Genomic DNA, 21,847 nt, shown 5'->3' on the forward strand with positions numbered 1-21,847 from the left:
AATATAATTAATGTGGTTATTTACTATACGCTCACTGAAGGCTAACAGCCAAGTGGATCATGTGACAGTGAAATGTTTTGAAATGAAAAATCCCTCATAATTGGATAATTAAAATGTGCGAGCATTAAAAAAAAAAACATCACCGAATTCTGGACAGTTGACGCATTTATAATCAGAACAAATTTCAACATTTTCCCTTCGTGTTCAGAAGGTGTAGATGTGGATAAACAGTAAGACTGGATTGCACCAACAAATATTAATTTAACATATGATTAGTTCTAATCAGAGTTCAGCAAAACTAGGCTTACATTGATTAAATACAGCACTAAACTATAGCACAATTGAAAAACTAACCTATTAGATTAATTAAATAAAGTTGAACCAATAAGGAGATGCTTGCTTCCTTAAACTAAAATTTTTAAATAAATAAAAAACACATTTGCATGCTGTCAGGAATCTATAAGTAAAAAAGGGGTTACCTTTCAGCTGCCCTGTATTCTCAACAAAATGCTATGCCAGCTAGCTTAAAAAATAACAAAAAGTTACATTGTTTGCTAGCTAAAAACATCAACAAAACATCACATTGTCATCCATCTAGCTAAAAAAATAACAAAATGTTACATTGTCATCTAGCTAGCTGAAAAGTTAACAAATGGTACGTTGTTTGCTGGCTAACTAAAAAAAATAGCCTAGTTAGCCTAGTCACGATAGCTTGACAGAGATGCTTTAATTTCTTCTCCTTTGAGAAAAACTTATTTTCTTTAGTAAAGGAGCAATGTGGCCTTATAATAGAAGATCATGAAATGGACAACAGCAATTCACAAACTGTTTTAACTGAAAGAAAGAAGAGATGCAGTTGGGTTGAGTTTGTCCCTCAACTTTCTTTGAGAAATATGATTATTTTTGCTCAATCTATTGCGAGGCAGACAGAGCCTATGCTGAAGAAGACACTTTAAATAGGAGATTAAAGTTTTGGTGCATGAAAATATCTTAATTTGAAACTAGGAATATAATTTAAACTTAAACCATGATTTAATCAGGTTTAAAAGATATTCCTTGTTTGTGCAACGCAACCTAAGGGTTTAATAAAGTTCATATAAGCCACTTTGTGCTATTAGCTGAACAAAATTGTGTTCTTGAGATTCAATTATCTCTCAATTCATGTTCTAAGTCAGTCTCGTGCCACTCTGAACACAGACTTAATGATGAAAAATACTGCTGTGGGACGTTTGAGTGGAGAAGCCTGCAATTAACAGAGATTAATAATGGTGTGCTGTGATGAAGCCCCTCCTCATACCTCCTTATACTCCCTCGGGCAAAAGTTCTGTGAGAAAAAAAAAAGTGTTTGTTTATTTTCTCCCTCCATAGTCATGCTGATTATAAGAAACTGGAGACGTTGCATTCTTGTCCGCGTGGAATTTGAAGTGTTTCTTCCCCCCTTGTCACCTTTCATCATCAGTTCATTGAAAATGAAACAAAAGAAGGCATGTTGGTTTTATGAGACAGTGACGGAAATGTGGAGTTTTGCATGTATATTTGTAATTCATTTGCTCAAATCTACAATTAAAAAAATAGTTTTTAAACTGCATAACTGCTTCACTTCATTATGACCACAGATCTGTGTTTTTAGTGTTGTGTGTTCTCACTCCTCAGTCCCCACCTGTAGCCTGTGCAGTATTGATTGCTCCAGAAAGCCTTGCGAGTTCCACTTCTTCAGTGGTGTTTAATGGAGCTCATCGTTCCCTATCAATTCTCTCACCATTTCCCCTGAAACTGGACACTTGTGCCCATGTATCACCCAGCAGCACCTTTCCTTAGGAAGCGACTGGAGCATGGAGCCAGAGCTTTAGCACTTTAAAGCAGTAAGACAATGAGCTCAAGACAAATTTCCATCCGAGCAGCTGTGTGGTGGAAAACACTCGCCTTTGTCCGATCCCTCCCACAGTCACATAGGGGCTGTCATATGCCGAGCATTTGTTTGACTGTTTTAGATGGGTTTTTGAAAGCATGTGGGGTGGAACCAAACACATTCTCGCGTGTGTGAAAATCACAGGGTATAAAGACAGACACCGCTCAACCCCTGTTCACCCGCCTCATCTGTGATGTAACTTCAGTCTGTGCCCCCGAAGAATCAGCTGGGTTTGTCGTGTTTGAGAACCAAATGACTTTTCTGATGTTTTTTCTCACATAGGCTCCAGTGTGTTTTGTATTTTACCAGTCAAATATTTACATTTTTTTGGGGGAAATATGCATATTCTCTGTCTTTGCCGAAAGTAACATGAGAAAATCAATAGCACTTTAATGTCTGTCCCATGAATATAAAGCCACCGGCAGATAGTTAGCTTAGCTTAGCATAAACACTGAACAAAAGATAAACAGCTAGCATGGCCCACCATGGGTCTAAAGGACCTTCAGGGGACACTCAGGACATGTTATTATTGAATGTTTCCTCCAGGTCTCTGCCACTGTTGGGGAATGTTACTTTTAAAACTTGTTACATTACAAGATTATTCTTTCTAGTAACATGCAAATTCTATTTAGGAATCTTTTTCCTCTTAAAAAGTCCTAAAACGAACATTCTCATATTACCTACATAAGGGAACATTTCCTCTCTGTCACAAAAGTCTTCCTTTCAATGCTGTGTTACCATAAAAGAACAAAAATGGAACATCAAGTGGCACTTAGATGCAGTCCCGAGCGAAACATCCCCATGTGACTAAAAGGCACCCATATCACAAATAACCAAAATGAAACATCCCCCTGAGGTCATATAGGGAACTTTGAACTGTAGCGCTTTCATAACTAAAAGAGGATGTTTTAGGAACATCCCCAGTGTTCTGTAGGGGACATTTGTACCATACTTTTAGAGAACCTTTATGGAATGTTATGGAATGTCCTCAGAAATGCCCCTTTCCTATGTAGGTCAGTCCAAAGGCAACAAAATCTGTCTACCATCACCTCAAAAGCTCACTAATAAATATTTTATGTCTTGTCAGATCTTTCAGCTGCCTGTTTCCTTGTCTTCGCAGTTACAGCACAGACATGAAAGTAGTATCAATCTTCTCATCTAACTCTCAGGAAGAAACTGAATGAGCATATTTCCCAGAATGCAAAACTATTCTTTAGCCATTTTGATGTTTGTAAGAGAAGACATTAGCCTGAACTCTCTGTCGCCTGTATCTCATACCAACTTCAAAGTGTCTGTATCATGTTGGCAGGCGGATTCTGCGCGCTGACACGCAGACAGCAGCCAGCAGCCAGCTAAATGTGTCCGCGCGATAAGTCCAACCCAAGCCTTTCATCCTGCGGACGTTCGGACAGAGACACAGACAGGTCAGGGTTAATGACAGGCTGTCACTGCACCTTTAATGTACTATGTGTTGAGTAAAGGCTGTTTACTCATCCAGATATGGATAATGGGTTTGCATTGAAAAGAAAAATGCCAAACCTTGTACATGAAAGGATTTTGACAATCAAATATTGACGGAAAAATCATAAACTGTAGATATTCTAATCGGTTCATCATAAGATTTTTTGTAAAAATGAATTACAATGACGTTATCTCCCATCATACACCACCAGTGTGAGTTCATATTCCATATCTGTGCAGCCAACCCCTCTTTTCATCGTTGGCCTCCCCACAAAAGAAGCTAAGTTTGAACATTTCCTTCAGAGGAGTCTGACTGTAATGGAATACTTGTTAAAAAGAGAAGAATGTGCTTTAATTTGTCAAGGGGATCTGAGCTGACAACTTTAGTAAAGTCCACTATAACAACCTTCCAGGGCCCCTGACCTAGGGAGGGAGTGACCCCTGACCTTATTTGGGCCTCTTTTATGAGGACTTTTTTGGCTCCGGCCAGATGGCTAAACTATCAAAGGGTTTTTTTATGAGAAAAATCTGCAGGCAAGAGCGGAGTAGTATATTTATCTCATTGTGTGGAGGACGAAGCCTCTGTAACTTCCGACTAGGTGGGTCGGGAAAGAACTGGATACACAGAGGGGTGTGTGTGCCAGGCTGCTCCACGCCGCTAAATATTTGAAGAGTTAGCAGGCAGAAAAATCATCTCTTTCTCATAAATAATGTCAGCTTTTTCCTTAAATTTCAAGCAAAGGAGCTTTTTAATGATACTTTCCATCTTTCAGTCTCTACTTTTTCATATTCAAACATGACCTTGTTCAACCTCAAAACTCAGATTTTATAGAGTTGCAAGATATTCTGCACAACGGTTTGGATTAGTGAGCTATCCTCATCAAATTTCTCTTTGTGCCTCCATTATCAGCAGCTTACTATTGACCCAGTCCTCCAGCTCGGCTAACAGCAGCACCGAACAAGAAAAAAAAGATATTGATTTTATGCCTTTGTGACTCAAAAGCTTGTCAATAGAGGCAATCAGACAGTAGAATGAAATGAAGTGAACGGCCTGCTGTTGAATAAGGCCGCCGCTCCTTGTCTATTTTCAAACAAACCCGTCCATTTTTACAGGTAATGTAAAACCAGTGTATGAAAAGGTTTTATAAATGTTAGCCCGGAGCTGATGTGACAGTTGCCGGAGATCACAGATGAGCGCGAATCGGTGGAATTTGTGTGTTTAAGAAAAGGGAAGAGTTGTGTGTCCCAGGGTCGCTATAACTCGCTCTGCTCACATCACTCATGTGGCGTCTTTATGAGCGATGGGCTGTTTTGTTGGATTAGGTTTCTGGGGAAGCATTTAGGGCCGGCCCATGAGCAGACGAACGCGGGAAATACGTTCAAGATCCCCAGTAAATGTTTGATATGAAGTTTGATAAGCTTATAATCCGCTGCACATGTTTGTAGGTGTATTGTGATTGATAAACATGCCTGTGGATCTGTGAAGTCGTGCTGGTGAAACCCCCCCACCCACTCAGCAGGAACTAAGAGCCTCCTCATACACACATGAACAGTCTCACAGCTGCTGTAAGCATTACCTGTTTGTTGTTCCCTTCAGAAACCAAATCAGCTGCTCCCTCTGAGCCTACTCATCATACATGTTTTGACCTCCTGTATGAACAGGAGCAAGATAATTTCCAGACATGAGCAGGAAGAAGATTAAACAGGAGTTTTAAAGTGACAGTCCATCCGAAAAATCAAAAATACAAAATACACCTCACATGTTCTTTTATATTTCATTCATGTGTTTATCTTTTTTTTTTGTATTTATGTGAGTTTGAAGCAATTAAACCGCAAACTAGATTTTTATATTGAGGTCCTTAATGTCAAAAATGAGATAATTCCTTTGTATCTTTTAAATACATGTTCATGATGAATGTAATGCTGCTGCTGTTACTATAAAGGGACAGTTCACACCAGAGTTAAAAATACGTATTTCTCCTCTGTCCTGTTTTGGTGTGATTTGCAGAGTTTTGGCAATATCAGCTGTAGAGATTTCTGCCCTCCCTCCAATATAATGGGACTAGATGGCACAAGTCCTCTGGTGCTCAAAGCAGCAAAAAAAAAATTCCAACAACTCTTTTCTTCGCTCAAAATAATCCACAGACCTTGCTGTGAGCAGTTTCATGTAGGAAATACTTCGTTTCTGCAGCAGAGTCTACCAAAACTACTTAAAAATATACCAGAACTGCTTCCTTTTTTAATAGAAAGAAAGTTGTTCCTGCACGAAACTGCTTACAACAAGGTCTGTGAATTATCTTTAGTATTTTAAACATGATTTCTGAGAAGAGACATTGCTGTTAGGGTTTTTAAATGTAAATATTTGGTGCTTTGAGCACCACAAGTTATATTTGAGAGAAGGCAGACATATCTAAAGCTGATATCTCCAAAACCTCACACCAAAAAAAATGGTGAACGGGTGAACTGTCCTTTAAAGTCACTGTAGCACCTGATTCATCATGAACATATATATATTATATATATATACCGTATATACACAAACAAGTTATCTTCTTTTTAATGCTGGTTTTGAAATTTTCACATGTATTGTTTTGGTGCTTTGAGCACCAAAACAATACATACAATACATGATTCTGAAAAGATCTGGATGGATAAATAGCACAACACTCCAGGGGTTTTGATTCTGGGGTGAACTTTCTCGTTCCACTTGATAACTTCATTATATCTGATAGAAAACTGACCACAGGACATTTTCTAAAAATATCATCCTTAGCTTGTCTAGTTGTTTAATTTAACATGTTTTGATATTTATAACCCTCCAAAATTATTCCCCGACACACTGATCAATCATTTATGACCATTTGTGGCTTTTAAAGCAGCATCTAACCCTTCATATCTGGGGTAACCCAAGCTGTCGCCGGCCTGGCTGTTTTAATGTGGCCATTCCTTCTCCTGATTGCACTCAGAGGTCGAGCGAGATCTGAAGTCACTGGAAGCAGTTAAAATAATAGGAGCTGACCATGTGTTTGAGGTTATGAGAAGGGGAGGGACGGCCCCCGTCACACAGAGAGACTGCTGCAGTTTACTTCCACATTATTAGAACCTGGAGAATATGTGATGATAAAACATCCGCTATGAGGCTTTTCATTAGTTATAGACGGTCTGATCTCAGCGCTGCGGCGGAAACGACTGATTTTGTAAATCCATTTGTTTGTGTCTGTTGCCAAGTAGATCTTCACATACGAGGAACTTGCTTTGGTGTTTTTGTGTATAACAATAAACTGCAAGTCAAGAAGCATAAATAGAAAATAAAATATGGAAAAATTTTATAAACTTTAAATAATATGTTACTGAGGTAAAAAAAAAAAAGGGGGGGGGGGGGGGTACTGTACAGTTTTGTGCAGGATTGTACAAATATCTGCCAGGGAATGTGCAAAAGTTTACAGTATGCAAGATTGTTTTCATGTCTTGCATGGAGTCATTTCCTTGATTGAAGGAACGGTACAGCCATAGAGATGTCTGATTTATTTAAAATATAAATCAATTACACTTAAAAAGGTCTGACTCAGTTAAAAGGTCACAGTAGGTTCCATGTTGCAGCACATAAAAGACAAAAATAAAAATAAAAAAGCAAAACAACACGAACAGAAATAAAGATTTTCAGAGAGGAGAGGACTTGATAGTGTTTTTATGCCTCTTTGAAATGTGTAACCGGATGTTATTCCACATTTTTGTGTATTTATTTTTTATTTTTGGATGAACTGTCCCTTTTATCTTGTTTGAGCCAAATAAGATAAAATATGGAAAACAAACTAAAACAACCTACTAATGTGACAACAATCAAAGCCAAAAGAAATATATGTAAAAAATATTATAGAAATTATATATTTTTTTAAATTGATAACTCAAGTAGTAACTCATGTTGTGGTGTTTACATCTGCTAAAGTCTGTAAACTGCTTGTTTACTTACCCCTGCAGGGCAACAGCTCAGCAGCACATGTACACACACATCACATGTGTCCGCTTTCAAAAATACTCAACCCCCCCCCCCCACACACACATATAGTTGTCTCCACCCACTTTCATTCACAAAGAGAAGCTTGGTGAGGGGGGCGGAGCTAAACTCACCCTAATTTGTATGAGTCACTGAAAGAGCAAACTAGGCATCTGATCTGTGCTGCAGAGAAAGTCACTCATTAAGTGATACTTTTATTTTGAAAATCCTCCAACATCCAAACAACATGTTCATTATAAATGCTTTATTACAGATATTTTATTTTAGATATATTTTGGGAGAATAGATGCTTATCAATGTGTTTCCTAGTTTTGGAGAACTTTGCCCTTGTGTCATTTTGACTTCACAGTTTGATTTGCGTGTCTTGCAAATGAGCTAGAACCAGAATTATGAGGGGGGGATCCTTCACCTTCAGATTTTTGCCCCCCTTCTGTTTCACTGTTAAATCTCCTAAAGGTAAGGACACAAAGACCCCTCAGCGCTGGCCAGCCCACTCCGCAGATGGCCGGAGGATCAGAGGCTGTCAGCACGCTTAAACGAGCCAAGAGTCGAGGCTTCAGCCCCGCGGGGGAGGACAGGGCATGAATGGGGTATTTCCACCAACCTCTATAGCCCCCCACTGGGCATTTGTAAAATGATTTGTGGCAAATTTGTTTAATCAATATGGATGTGGGTGTGTGTGTGTGTGTGGATACCCTCCTTGGGCAGAAGTCTTTCTTCCCCCCACCTATTTTTTTTCCCCCTGCCTGTAAATGCATCAGTGGTCACTGTGTATTAAGGAAAGTCAGGTTTTTGTTTGTCCTGCCTGCACAGGAACATTCATACCTGACAAGAAAGTGAGCACATGTCGAACAGCACAGAGATTCAAACAAGTAATACAAGTTTGGACACTTCATAACAAACACGTGTTGAAAACATATTTTGCATGTTTCTCTGTCTAGAAAATTCCAGAAGTTCTTTTCTTTTTCATCTCCCCTCTCCCCTTATGTTTTTTTTTTTTTTTTGGTGGGGGGGGGGGGGGTGGTTGGATTCTCTGTTGCCTTTAATGTGCTTTATGGCTTTTTGTTCATGTAACAGGTCTGCAAAGTCACACAGACCAAAGTCCATGCCAAAGGGGGTTACTCACCTCCTCCTGAACTGCATGAAACGCCTTGTTTGTAATCCAGCCATTGTTCTGGTACTTGGTGACATCACTGTGTCATACATTTGGATAATGCTCAGCTAAATATCAGATACTACGCACTGCAAGTATGTATGTACACCATCACCCCATCAAGTATCATGTATCTTTGTATCGCATAACTTCCTGAGAGCCTCTTTGCCGTAATTGAAAAATTATATCTTGCCTACACCAAAGTGAACCCTTAATCACATCATGACAAAATTTGGCACAGATATCTGATTGGATAAAATGATTTGGTGATGACAAAAGATCAACTTCACTGTGACCTTGTAATGTTCAGCTCTCTATCAGTCCTCTGTACTCCTCTGTAAAAATGTTCTCAGAGTGAAGACAGAATGTTTCTTGCTGGAAATTCTTCACCGGAATCATGTGTGGTGAGAACTTCCATTTTGCCACGACACTTAATACCTTTAATTGAATTCCTTCAAAGTTGCAGGTCATCATAGTGGTAAGGTCCATAATAAATTCCTTCAGAGTCAGGACAGACATGCATGTAAACTGTTACTTGACTGGCTGGTGGAGACAAACAACCGAACTTCTATTTTTTTGGCTGCTCTGTTTTATTGACAGCTGACTTCTCACTCTTCTTAGCAGGTGATCAACAACAGCTTCAGTTTTGAATCTTGTTTCCGGAGTCATTTTAATGTCGGTGGAACTTTGCAAATCCCTGCTGGTTGCATCTAGCAGTTGTGGTGGCATTGCAGTAGGTGCTTCACCAACTGTTGCCTTGTGGGGGCCTGCACTCTACTGAGTGACCTCTTCTACTTTATGTTTGGAATCAATTTTCACTGCAGGATGAGTACTTTTACTTTTCATAGTACTGCTTAAGTACAATTTGCTCATACTTTAATGCTTTAAAGGTTTTGAATCTCTGACTTTTACTTGTAGTGGAGTATTTTCACAGTATGGTATAAGTACTTTTAGTTCTTCTTCCACCACCGTTTCACTGACAGTCATGTGTCAGGAGCCTTTTCATGATATTATCAACAAATTTTGAGCTTTTCACTGACGTTGTCTCTGAAGTCAAGTTGGGGGTGAAACACTATAAAAATGACACACTTTTAATGTATTGTGTGTGCAAACTCATTTACTCTAGGAGCTTTAATCCTTCCTCCATCATGTAGGAAAGCAACAGTGGTCTCTCTTTTATTCCGTGCAGCACGGTGGCTTTGCAGACAGGCAGGTGGCTTCAATCCAATTCTACCGTGGCTGCTGTCCATGAGGAATCAAAGGACAAAGGCACTATGGGGTTTTCTCCTTTTTGTCTAGCTGGTGATTGATTACTGATGATACAGTTGTGCCTCCCATAAAGTAAACCACCCTCTCTCTCTCTCTCTCTCTCTCTCTCACACACACACAAACTTTTACACACTTTTTTCCCATCAGAGGAGAGTGAGGTTGCTGTGGTCTTCACATCCGATTATTTTGGTGACTTTTTGGACAGAAAATCGTAACTATCATGGATATCTGGTCAATTTCCTTGTCATTTCCTCTTTGAAATATTTGACATTTGTATTTTGTGTTGTATCTGCCTGTTTATTCACCTGTTGTGTTTATGTCCTTGTGTGTTTATGTCCAATAAAAGCATAAAAAATGGCACAAGAAAGCCCTAGAAACATACATATTCTGCCTCTGCATACCTTCCTGGTTGCTATGCACTGTTATTATTTACAGCCTATCCAGCTGGATGTTTCTGGCTCTTCCTCTGGAATTGTTTGCCATTATAAACCCTGCACAGCACATAAGAACTTTTGTCACACACTTTTTTTTTAACCCCATTGAGCCGAATAACTTCAACAGGCACCTCAAACGTCTCTTTTTTCTTCCTTACTTCCTATCTAAACTGTGCTACCAGAGCTTACACTGCACACACAGTTCCTGCACAGATGTAGGCAGAATTCCTAATTTCATTCTCATTCTCTCAGCCTGTCAGTTCTGAAAGGGGGAAGCAGGACAGAAAATAATCGGCAGAACATCCCATAAGTCTGAATGTGGGGGCAGCAGATGTGGGTGTGGAGGGGGTTGCCACTGGGCCTCCCCAAGGCCCATCTGACCATTGTTCAGCATAGAAGCCATTTCTGTGGTTGCTATAACAACCATAATACACTCTTATCCATGTCCTTGTGCTCATGGTAGAATGAGCTCTGATTCTTTGAACTTTATTAACAAGAAGAAGCAATAACAAACTCAAACATGTCTTTTTAGTTTCTTTTTATCCAAAAGAAAATAATCGTTCACCTTATTCAATATCTGTCATCATGGGACCAAGAGGCAGATACAAAACTACAAAACTCTTAAGTGCATGAAGTAACAAGAACACCATGATCCGTTAGTCATTTATGGAAAAGTGTCAGGGCCATGCAAGCGTAACAGATGGAAAGTTGAAACCTTGAGAATAAAGTTGAAGCAGTGAGAGTAAAGTCGAAATATCAAGACTAAAATTAAAGTATTGAGAATAAAGTTGAACCTTTGAGGATAAAGTCTAAATGTCAAGAATCACGTAAAAGTGTCAAGAAGAAAGGAAAATATTGAGAATTAAGGTTAAATGTCGAGAATAAAAAGGAAATATTGAGGATAACATCGAAACGTTGAGAATCAAGAGAATCAAAATGTTGAGAGTAGAGTCAGATTTTCAAGAATAAAGTCGAAATAGTGAGAATAACATTGAAATATTAAGAATAAAGTATAAATAAAGAACAAAAGACGAGATCTTGAGAATACAGTCAAAAAGTCGAAATGTCAAGAATCAAGTGGAAATATCGAAGAATACCATTTTGACTTTATTTATTTTTATTTATTTATTCTCAAATTTTTATCTTGTCATTTCAACTTTGAACATTTTAACTTTATTCTCAAATTCCACAAAAGAGCTTCCTCCTCTTGTTTTCTCAGTTTCTTAAATGCCCGGGACAAGTTCGACTTTATTCTCCACTTTTTGACTTTATTCTTGAGATGACAAAATTAATTTCTCCCCTCATTTTTTTAATGTCACGCCTGGCTTCTACACTCACCTTGCAGGAAATGCGAACAGATTTTAAATGCCGGGTGAGTGAATATGGTTGAATACAGTAGGCAGAGGCTGTGGGGATTAAGAGTTTCTTTCAGCGGGTCACAGAAGGCGGTCAATACTCTGAGGTCCGCGGCTGTCTTTGTCAATGACGGCTGTAAACCTACATTGAAGAGCCTGAAAACCCACCAGGTGTCTTATAGTCTTTGAGCCCCAGAAGAACGACCACATTCACTGTCAAGTGCTTTATGCTGCGTGTTTCTTTTGTATTCAGGGAAGTTTCTAGCCTCGAGCACACAGGGGCACTTTTGAAAGATTTTTGCTTCTGCTTAATTAAGCCTTTAAGAATCGCACTAAAATTACTGGAATCATTATTCTTTTTGCACCTTGTGTTTAATATCTGTTGTCACGTCTGCCACTGACAGTATTTAAAGGTTAATCTAAAAAACAAAGGGTCTGATGATGAGTTTAGGTCATTTTAAAGTGTGTTTTGAGTGTTTGACATTTCTTAAAAATGAACACGATCTCGATATTTGATCAATATTTCCGCTTCGTTGTAAAAACAGAAGTTGTGTGTTTGTGTGCATATGTTAGTGGGTGTGCCAGCATGAGATCATGTTAACATGGGCGTGTTACAGTCATCAATGTTTCATCGGCACCATACTTTACTCTGGTCATTTTGCCATCTGGCTGCACTTTCCACAAAAGTTAATCCATCAATGTGAATGAGCATAACATGTGTCCCCCTGCACCATAAACCAACCTGGTCACATTTGGTTTAAAATCTCTTTATTCTTTCAGGCTACAAAGTTGACTTAGTTGACTCCTCGGATGGACAGTGTGTCTGCATGTAACAGCAAGTTAATGTAAGACTTCTAATGCCACCATTTACTGTACTGAAATTAAATTCTGCACTTAAACTTAACATCAAATATGTCCTAAACTTTGAGTTTCAAATCTCAAAGTTACTCAGCTGTTGAGCTGACTTTAACCAAGAAGCTTTACCTTCCAGACATGGTGTAAAACATAAATGATAACCTGATTTGAATAATAATTTGCATCTGATATGTTTTTTCATGTAAATTTTAATTAATACAATTAAACTGCATCATTAAAAATTCTTAAAATAACATCTACCCCACTCTCATTAAAAAATTCTAGATGTCTAGATGTCAAAGATCTAGATTATAGATATCAAATGTGGGACCAAGCCATTTTTTTGCTGGTTGCAAGTGAGCCTCAAGTCCTTGCACTCAAGTCCCGACGCAAAACAGGCAAGTCCCAAGTCACGTCACAAGTCCTAAACTTTGACGGTGCATTTAAGACCAATTTTGCGCTAAAACTAGACATCAAATATGAGAATATAGGCCTATATTAAGTTCAAAATTGCAACTAAGGAAAAATGACAATAACAGTTTGAGTTAAAGAACATTTGTCGAAATATGATTATTAGTGTGAAAAGTTGGACAGTTATTTCCTCGGCAATGTGTCTTACCTGTTACGTAGCCAATATCGCTCCTCAAATTTATACCCTGAATGTGCTTGATGCAAATCAAGTTGACAGGTGATGATGAGATTCGCTCTGAAACACTGGAGTTGAACGGCTAAACAGACACGCTGGAGAAAATGGATTTATCTGAACTGTTCATAAACGCACCAGAAAGATAACTTATTGTTGTGTCTCATTCTCAGGACATCAAATAGAGACATTCAAGCGTCCCCGAGCGCAGCGAAATAATGAGAAATACAGGCAGAGGGCAGGTTCTGTGCAGATACAGACACCAGCAAACACTTCTTGTGGGTCATAAGTGATGATTGAAAGGAGTGAGTCTACGCATTGTTTTTTATGTTATGAAATCTTGCATATTGTGTCTTTGAAATCCGAACAGAAACTGGAGACTATGGTTGTCACCAGAGGATAAAGTTTGTGAACACAACTAGAGAAGCTTAAAAGACTGTAATGGGAAAACAGATGCATTCAAATTCTACTCTTATTGATTTCTTTATTAAATGAACTGCCATTCTTATGCAGAAACTTATGACCAGAGGTGGGCGATTATTTTGCATGGGGGTCTAAATAAGATATTGATCAAACAAAAATTATATAAGGTCCCAATGATGGCCAAATCTCTAATAGTGGAATGGTCAGAAGTTGTCTTTATAGGGCACTTATACTGTTGGTCACCCTTTCTGAATTACCATGTGATGAATTGTGGGCTAATATTTTGTTGGCAGTGTCTAAAACATGTACAGTGTACCTTGCATGCCGCATACAGATGCAACGATAGCAGCAGCAAAAGCAGAACAACATAAACAACATGGATGTACAGCACTAAGTGAATAAAGTTACGGTTTAATATAAAAGATACAGTTCATTACACAGCACTGACCCCTTTCAAAATAAAGGTCTGAAAATGATTTAGTGGTAAGTAAAGTGCTATAGACTGTCTTTACTAGATTTTTAACTTTTGGTATTTCCATTATGGCCTTGCGGGCCACATAAAACTTTTCAGGGGGCCACATCCGGCCCCTGGGCCACATTTTGCCCAGGTCTGCTTTAGACCATGCTTAGGGGATTCAATAAATGAATATTCAAGACCCTCCCAAACAGAGTCTAAGACACTATTTAACAGATTTTAAGGCTTTATATTAGTAAATGTGAATTTGAGACTTTTTGAGGACCTGTAGTCACCTTGCTCAGATGTTACTAAAGTTTTTTTAATGGATGTAATTTGCATTAATCTAAAGTTTAAAGCTACTATAAGGAACTTTCATATGTGTGTGTTGATTTTGGAGGTGCCTGTGGATAAAAGCGTCTGTGTTTCCACTGTAATAACCACAACATACAACATTAAAAATTATCTTCTTTTTGCTTCTTTTTAACTAGCTAACATACAATTCACTGTAACTCCACTTGAAAAAAAATCAAAACAAGCTTGTTTCATCTGATATAGAAATAGCCAGTCTTCTTGCAGATGGTCCAGTTTGCTTATGTAGGTCATATGGAGTAATAAATTGAGGCTGTTTTATAACCAGTAGTAGTATAACCTTGAAGTAGCTTTAATGTGAAGTTTTAAATTCATGCTTTCTTCAGGCCATGCTGGCCCACTAATCAGATGAAACTCTTAATTTCTCAAAAGTGAACATTTAAGAGAAACATACTGACTCTGTTCCATTGTTTTAAATTGATTTTCTGCCCTTCAACCCAAGTTAACACTTGGAAATGACCCAAATAGGACTTGGCAGTATGCTATTTGTGCATTCTCATAAGCTAATTAGGAGTGAGAGAGGACTGATATCCTGCAGGCCCTCTGCTCAGCACTTCCCACCCTGTAAATGTTTATGACCCAGGCCCAGATTGCATCTCAGATTTGAAGGATTGGCCCCCTGTTGACTCACAGCTTGATGGTGACTGCCAAGCTTTCCCTATCTCTTTGTTTATTGTGTCTCAAATTCTTCAAGTTTGACCTCTTCTTCATTCCGCTCCAAACTACAAGTCCTCTTGATTTACATATAGATATGAGGAGATTAATAGCAGTTAAATTTAGGAGTTGAAGGGTTTCTTAATCTTAAAATAGTGCTGCATCTATTTTTGTGCTTTACTTTCTCTGTGATGCGTGACTTCACTTCTCTAGGCTCGTTTTTGCATCGAGTCATCATGCTGTTCTTCACTGTGTGGCTGATTAGAGGAGAGAGAGTGAGAAGTGGACACAGTGGGGTTCTCTTCATACAGTGAGTCCTTGTTCCCTCCCAACACTCTATTGTTTATTGATGGAGGCGGTTGTCATAGTCATGCAATAACAAAAGCCTGACTATTGGTGTGTTTACCTCTGCACAGGAACCACTGGGCAATTCTCCATTAAATTACAGCCATGTGTGGGCCACTGATCTCTCCCCTCACCCGCCAGCCCCCTGCACCACAGACACACACACACACACTCGCACAGATCACACACTCAGAGTTGAGCAGGATATTAGACTGTTGCCATCACTATAAAACAAGATCTTTAAAAAAAAAACACACTGGCTTGCTTTTGATTTTGAGAAATGTTCAATAAATATGGCAAATAAATAATAACAACAATAATCTACATTTTAGGTATTCATGACTGGTTCTGCAGAGGTTGTTTGTGGAATGCTGTGGCGCATAATTTCCTCCAGCTCCCAAACTCTCAGTCAGTCAACGGTGTGAGACAAATAAGCCGTCATGTTGTTATCTCTAAAGACACAGATCCAGTTTAAAGACAGAGTCGTTTATACTTCCTGTTTCACCCAGGTGTTACAGCCATTTCCGGCTGAACTCTTAACATGCAAATAGGTGTGTTAAATTTGATCTGGTAATTTGTCACATTTTGTTGCAGTCACATGCTTTATATTCAAAGATCCCCTCCAGGACATGTTTTAAAAATACCCTACTCTGAATAATTATTTATGTCTCATCTGGGCTTTCTGCAAAAAATAATAAATCAAATTACCTCATTAAAATTTCACATAATTACATCTACTCCTTCTCCCCCATTAAAAATCCACAATTTATGAATATGATTATATATTATTTGATTAAAAATATGATTAATTTTGCTTTTAGATGTTTTACAAGTTACAAGTAAGTCTAAAGTCATTGCACTCATGTCCCAAGTCCTAAACTTTGATTTTTAAATCCTAATCTTGTTTTAACAATAATTTGTGTCTGATATTTTTTTTCTACAAAGTGTACATACATTAATAAATTGAATTACTTAATTGAAAACTTCCACAATCTATAGCTATCTATATTTATGTCATTGTTAATATTTTAGTTTCTAGATGGCAGAACTGGCACCAAGTCATTGTCTTACAAGTCCCAACAAAGTCACTCAAGTCCAAAGTCAAGGCTGAATAGTCCCAAGTCAAGTTCCAAACCCTAAACTTTAAGTTTCATGTCCAAATCAAGTCATAATGTCACAGTGAGTGAGTTTCCAGCCTCACTGACTTACAAAGTTGCTTAGCTAACTTTAGCTATGCATTAGTTTGCTAACTAAGTTATATTAGCCCTGACTTTCTGTTCTTTGTGTAACCAAACTAAACTTTGAGTTCTGAGTCCTAAACAAGTCATTATGTAACAGTGACTTTTCAACCACATTAATTTACAAAGTTACTTAGCTGTTGAGCTAACGCTAGCTCTGCAACTAAGTGTTAGCTCAATAACCATGTTACTATTAGCCTCAACTTACTGTTTTTTCTGCAACTTCAAATGTTGAATGAAATTGGAAGTTGTTGCATCTCCGTCTGTATTTTCAACCAACACATTTTGCAATTGGTTTTTGTTGGTGCTATTGCGTAGCTTTGTTAGTGAATATACAGTTCTTTGCGGTTCTCTCCTGCAACTTGTTTAGATGCTGCTGAATTGGTTCAAATAAAGTGGATATGGGGAATTTACAATTTCAGAGGTCGGAGTTTCCCAGGTGACATGTCCATTTTCTCACCCAACAGTGTTCAAGGTGCACCATGCCAAAAATGAATAAAAAATGTGTCTGACCCTGACAAAATGATGATTAACAAGTGTACACCAGAGGAAAAACAATGCATGAGTTATCAGACCCCATTATAAATTTTATTTTATGGCACTTGATAACATTGGCACACAGGTTTGCCATATGATCATATGTATATATGTAAGTTTCCATGGGTGCTGCTATTGTTCACAGGTAGGATGACTTTGAGTGGCGTTCCATTGCACTTTTATGAAGTTAGAAATTTTCCTTTTTTCTTCTTTTCTCCTTGCTTTTCCGAGTTATCTGGAGTGCCACATGAGTGTTGTCTTGCTGAGAATGAATAGCTGTAACGTTGATTCAGGAAATGAAGGGAAGTTCAGCAGATGAATGTAAAGCAAACTCTGCACTTTCGTCTTTCTGCACAGTGAAGCTCAGTGAATGACAACAAGAAAAACATGTTTTTGAGTGGACGGGGGCTTCCTTTTTTTTAAATTTATTACAGAAAAACTACTAGGCCTTGTTCTACATCAGCGTGGCCAGTTGACCAGTAAATATATGTTGCATGCTGCATAACTCATATGCTTTTCAAAAGAGCAACATTGAATGGGGGTAAAAAACAATATTGGTACAACAGACAAACATCCAATACCTTTCACCTCAATGCCCTCAGTCTCTATTCTAGGCTGATGTTACCAAACAAAAGAACTAAATACATGTGTTCATGAAAAGGAGGACATTTGAAAGGGTGTTTGCTGATCAATAATGAAAACAGTCTGACACTATAGTAATTGCCGTGAGCCTCTATACTTGTATTTGCTAGATAATGCCATGTTCAGATGATTGTACAATCACTGAGAACAAAGGAAAATTTCTGTATAGTCTTAACAGTGCTGTCATAGAAAAAGGGGCATTGATTGCCTATGAGCAGAGCTCATGTTGTGATATAACTAATATGAATGGAAAAAAACACAAGGCCGAGGTAGTCTAAGCAACAAAAGGTCACCTGGACTGTTTTCATTCATGTTTGTCTATCCTCAGCATTACTTACCCTTCCCATGGGGATCAAGTCTTGCATGAAAAAAACTTTTCCCTTTGTCCTTTGTGTGAGTTTAATGACGTTATTTATGACTACGAGGGAGGAAATGTTTTAAGGGGCACCTGAAGAAAACCAACAGAGGATAAAATAATAAAACAGGATATAGGAAATACACTCAGAAGAGCAAGAAGCTGGTCAACCATTAAAAGACTATTTGTGGTGTCCCACTGTTGAAGACAGCACATCTGAAATGGTGAGAAATGAGCCGCCTGGCTGTGTTTTCGGGGTCCCTCTGTAGGAAAATGTTGTTTTGTCATTGTGTTTCTCCATCAGGCAGTTAATTATTTGCAGTCTAACACTTTTCAAGCGTGTGATTCAATGCAGGGAGCTCAGGATTAGACTGAGATGTCACCAGGAATGTTAAGGGTTGTGACAAGTCAGAAGGTGTTTCCTCTTTAAGGGCACATTTTGCACACAAAGTTAGTCATAAAGTATTCGAATCCAAGTTTTTTCCCTCCAGACAAAATTGAAGAGACTCAGTTTTTAAAGGGGCATTTCACCCCGCAAACAGAAATACACATTTTCCTGTGCATTATGACCTGTTTAGGACTTGAAACTCCAAGATTAGGACTTGAAATTTGACTCAGAACTTGTCTGTCTGGACTTGGGACTTGCCTTGGGAGTGCAAAGACTTGTGACTTGCAAAACAATGACTTGGTCCCACCTCTGGTGAGTTGCATATTGGACCATGACTGGCTTTCAAAATAGTTGTGACGACTGAATCAGGGATGCACCCAATGAAAATGAATATTTCTTCTGTCTAGAGTTGGGCATTAATACTCTATAAAAGTCATCCTCGTAGTACTTCAGCACAGAAAAAAAAAAGGTTGTATCTACCTTAATCAGTAACTGATTGAATTAATCAAGATTACTCCTGTCAACTGAGTGTTTCTATATAATTGTACATATAAATTTTACATATATTTTAAGAGGTATTTCTGTTTCCAATGCAAAAAATTAAAGAATCTTTTGCTTTTAAAAACTTTTCCTTTCAGTTTCTGATTTTTCAATATCCCCCAGTTAAAGAGGGGGGGGGGGGGGTGTTGGTGGGCTTCAGACAGTTAATAAAACTAAGTTTACTTAAAAATAATTAATTTTTCATTGTTTTATGTCTTTTATGTAATATTTAATCATATGTCTTTTATGTTGTTTTTCATCTTGACACGTCTTTTATGTCATTTTCGTCCTTTTACTTCTTTTACATAACTTTTTGTCTTATGTCTTTTATATCATTTTTTGTGTTGTTACATCTTTTTCTTCATTTTGCACCTTGTTATGTTTATTGCATTTTTTTTTTTTTTTTTGTCTTCTTAGGTCTATCGTGTGTGATATTCCTGATAGATGAATCAAGAAATCATCTTTCTATGTGCTACAGCCCCATCCATTTAAGCTGAAATCGGCTGAGAAGGTCGCATTGATGCAAAATTAAAATCAATAATAATAATCAATAATTTCCCTCAAGTGCGTTAAAACTAAAATAACAAGCCTCTTTTGAATGTGAGGAGTAGAAAGTGCAGATATTTGTATTAAAATGTAGGGAGTAAAAGTGAGAAGTTGTAAGAAAAATAAATAAAATAAAGTACAGATACTACAAAATCTACCCACCTCTGCCCACTTCCAGTCTTTTATCCAAATACAGATACAGATAAAGATCATTTAGTTGGTTGAACAGATACAGATACAAATGATACCATCTCTGTGCACCTCTAAAGTAAATCATGCTCGTGCATACATGTGTTGAACGCAGATTTACAGTATTTGTTCTTCAGCAGATGAATGTGAAAACAGTCTTCTAGTGTCTCGAAGTTCAGAATTTTTCACAGTGAAAACTTTGTGAGCAGACCGGGATTTAAGATTTTGTTTAGTTTAGTTCACGATTTAGCAAAGGTCAAGATCATTTGTTCTCATACAAACATATCAGCCCTTTTCATTTAAAAAAAAAGGCCTTTTTTTCCCTGATTGTCACACTGATGTGAAATTGCTCATCCCTCCCAAGTCCGTCTGCGCCTTTCATCTTTTACTGAGTCCTAAAAAACACATGTTCAATTCACAATTCCTCAGCAAGTGTTGGGGCTGTTATTGTTTCTCCGCTGCAAGGTCGTCGTAAAGCTCGGCAAATGACACATCTGAGAAGCGTAACGTGGCTCCATCTCGCAGCCCTCTGCCGTGTTAACTCCAGAGAGAATCAGAAACAGGGTCAGGATACAGAAAACACAGAGCGAACGGTAACTGTCCCAAGGCTGTTATGAGCCCTTTCATCTTTGACCGATGTATATTCACTATTGTCAGATACATGACCTGGTCAAGGACACTGTATTGTATAGTGTGTTATGTTTTCTGTGCAATCACTTTAACAAAAGGCAGTAAAAAAGGCCAAGGATCCATCTTTCTTTATACTTTATAGGTTTTTACAGAGCTAGTACGAAGTAGCGAGATGGATTTCTATTCTAGTCTTTCACATAATCATTACCTGTATTCATTGTGTGTGTGTGTCAAGGTAAAAACCGATTCTCATTTTCAAGAACTTACATATCGCTGCTATATGTCATTATTTGAGATTTACTCTATAAGTCTTATTATAAAATTTTCACACAGTGTTTGTCATGTAGCTGATCTCCTTCTGGTTCCCAGAACTGCAGTTTTACGGCTGCACACAGTTTGTTTAGATTGAACATAGAAGAAACAGCGTATTCAAGCATAGTTTCTTATTGGGGCAATAAACCGTCTAGACAGCACTCCCCTCTTTTTCACCTTCAGCCAGCCCCTTAAAGAGCATTTGTTTATCTGGATATATTGGCTTGTCTTTGTCTCGCACTTATCAGCTGTGACAGCGTATATAACACATGCTGAGGCATTTTAGACTCAAGTAGAAAAAAAGGACTGTATTATGAAGCTCATAATGATGAAAAAACGTTCCTGTAAGTCATTATTATGGGAAACAATCTCAAAATAATGAGTCAGCACCTCAACATGAGTTACTATATCAATCAATAATGATATAGTAACTAGTTAGCAACTAGATAGTATCTTAAAACAATTTTACTTAGTATGACTTAGTATGATAATAATGAGGAATCTTCTCATTATAATGAGAAGAATTGTTGATTTTTCTCATTATTTTGAACTACTAACTCACTGAAGACTTTAGTTTCAAATTCCTTTTAAATGTATAATATGTATATTCTACAGCTGGAGGTCTCTTTCACATTAAAACAACAACAAAAGACAAAAGTTTGATGATGTGAAGTAGTGTGGGATCATGGGAGTCCTTATCTTCACTTTCAAACCAACTCTGCAAATTTATCCGATTCAAGCGGAAATCATGTTCATGGACGATGTCATGTTAAGGTTTTATTCACGTTACATTTAGTTGTGCGTGTCGACCTCCTTTGTCCCTCTCCTGTAAAATACACGACACGCATTTAACATATCTGTGTTTTCGCATAAGTTATAGCAACCAGCAGGATTGTTAACTTCAATAAATTGTTTTTCTCTGCATTTGAATGTTGTTGGAAGCATTTGGCACTATGCAAGTACATGGCTTAACAAAATGTATGACATACTGTATGTCCAGTGTTTTTAAGACTTTTTGATGCAGAAATATTACATATTATACTTTTAAAGTTTTAATGTCTGTAAAGAACTACCTAATATGGAAGAATATTAGGGCCAGGAATAAGGGGGAAATATTAGAGAAGATTT

Source organism: Lutjanus erythropterus, chromosome 6 (assembly GCF_056507025.1).
Source record: "Lutjanus erythropterus isolate fLutEry1 chromosome 6, fLutEry1.hap2, whole genome shotgun sequence".
NCBI lineage: Eukaryota > Metazoa > Chordata > Actinopteri > Lutjaniformes > Lutjanidae > Lutjanus > Lutjanus erythropterus.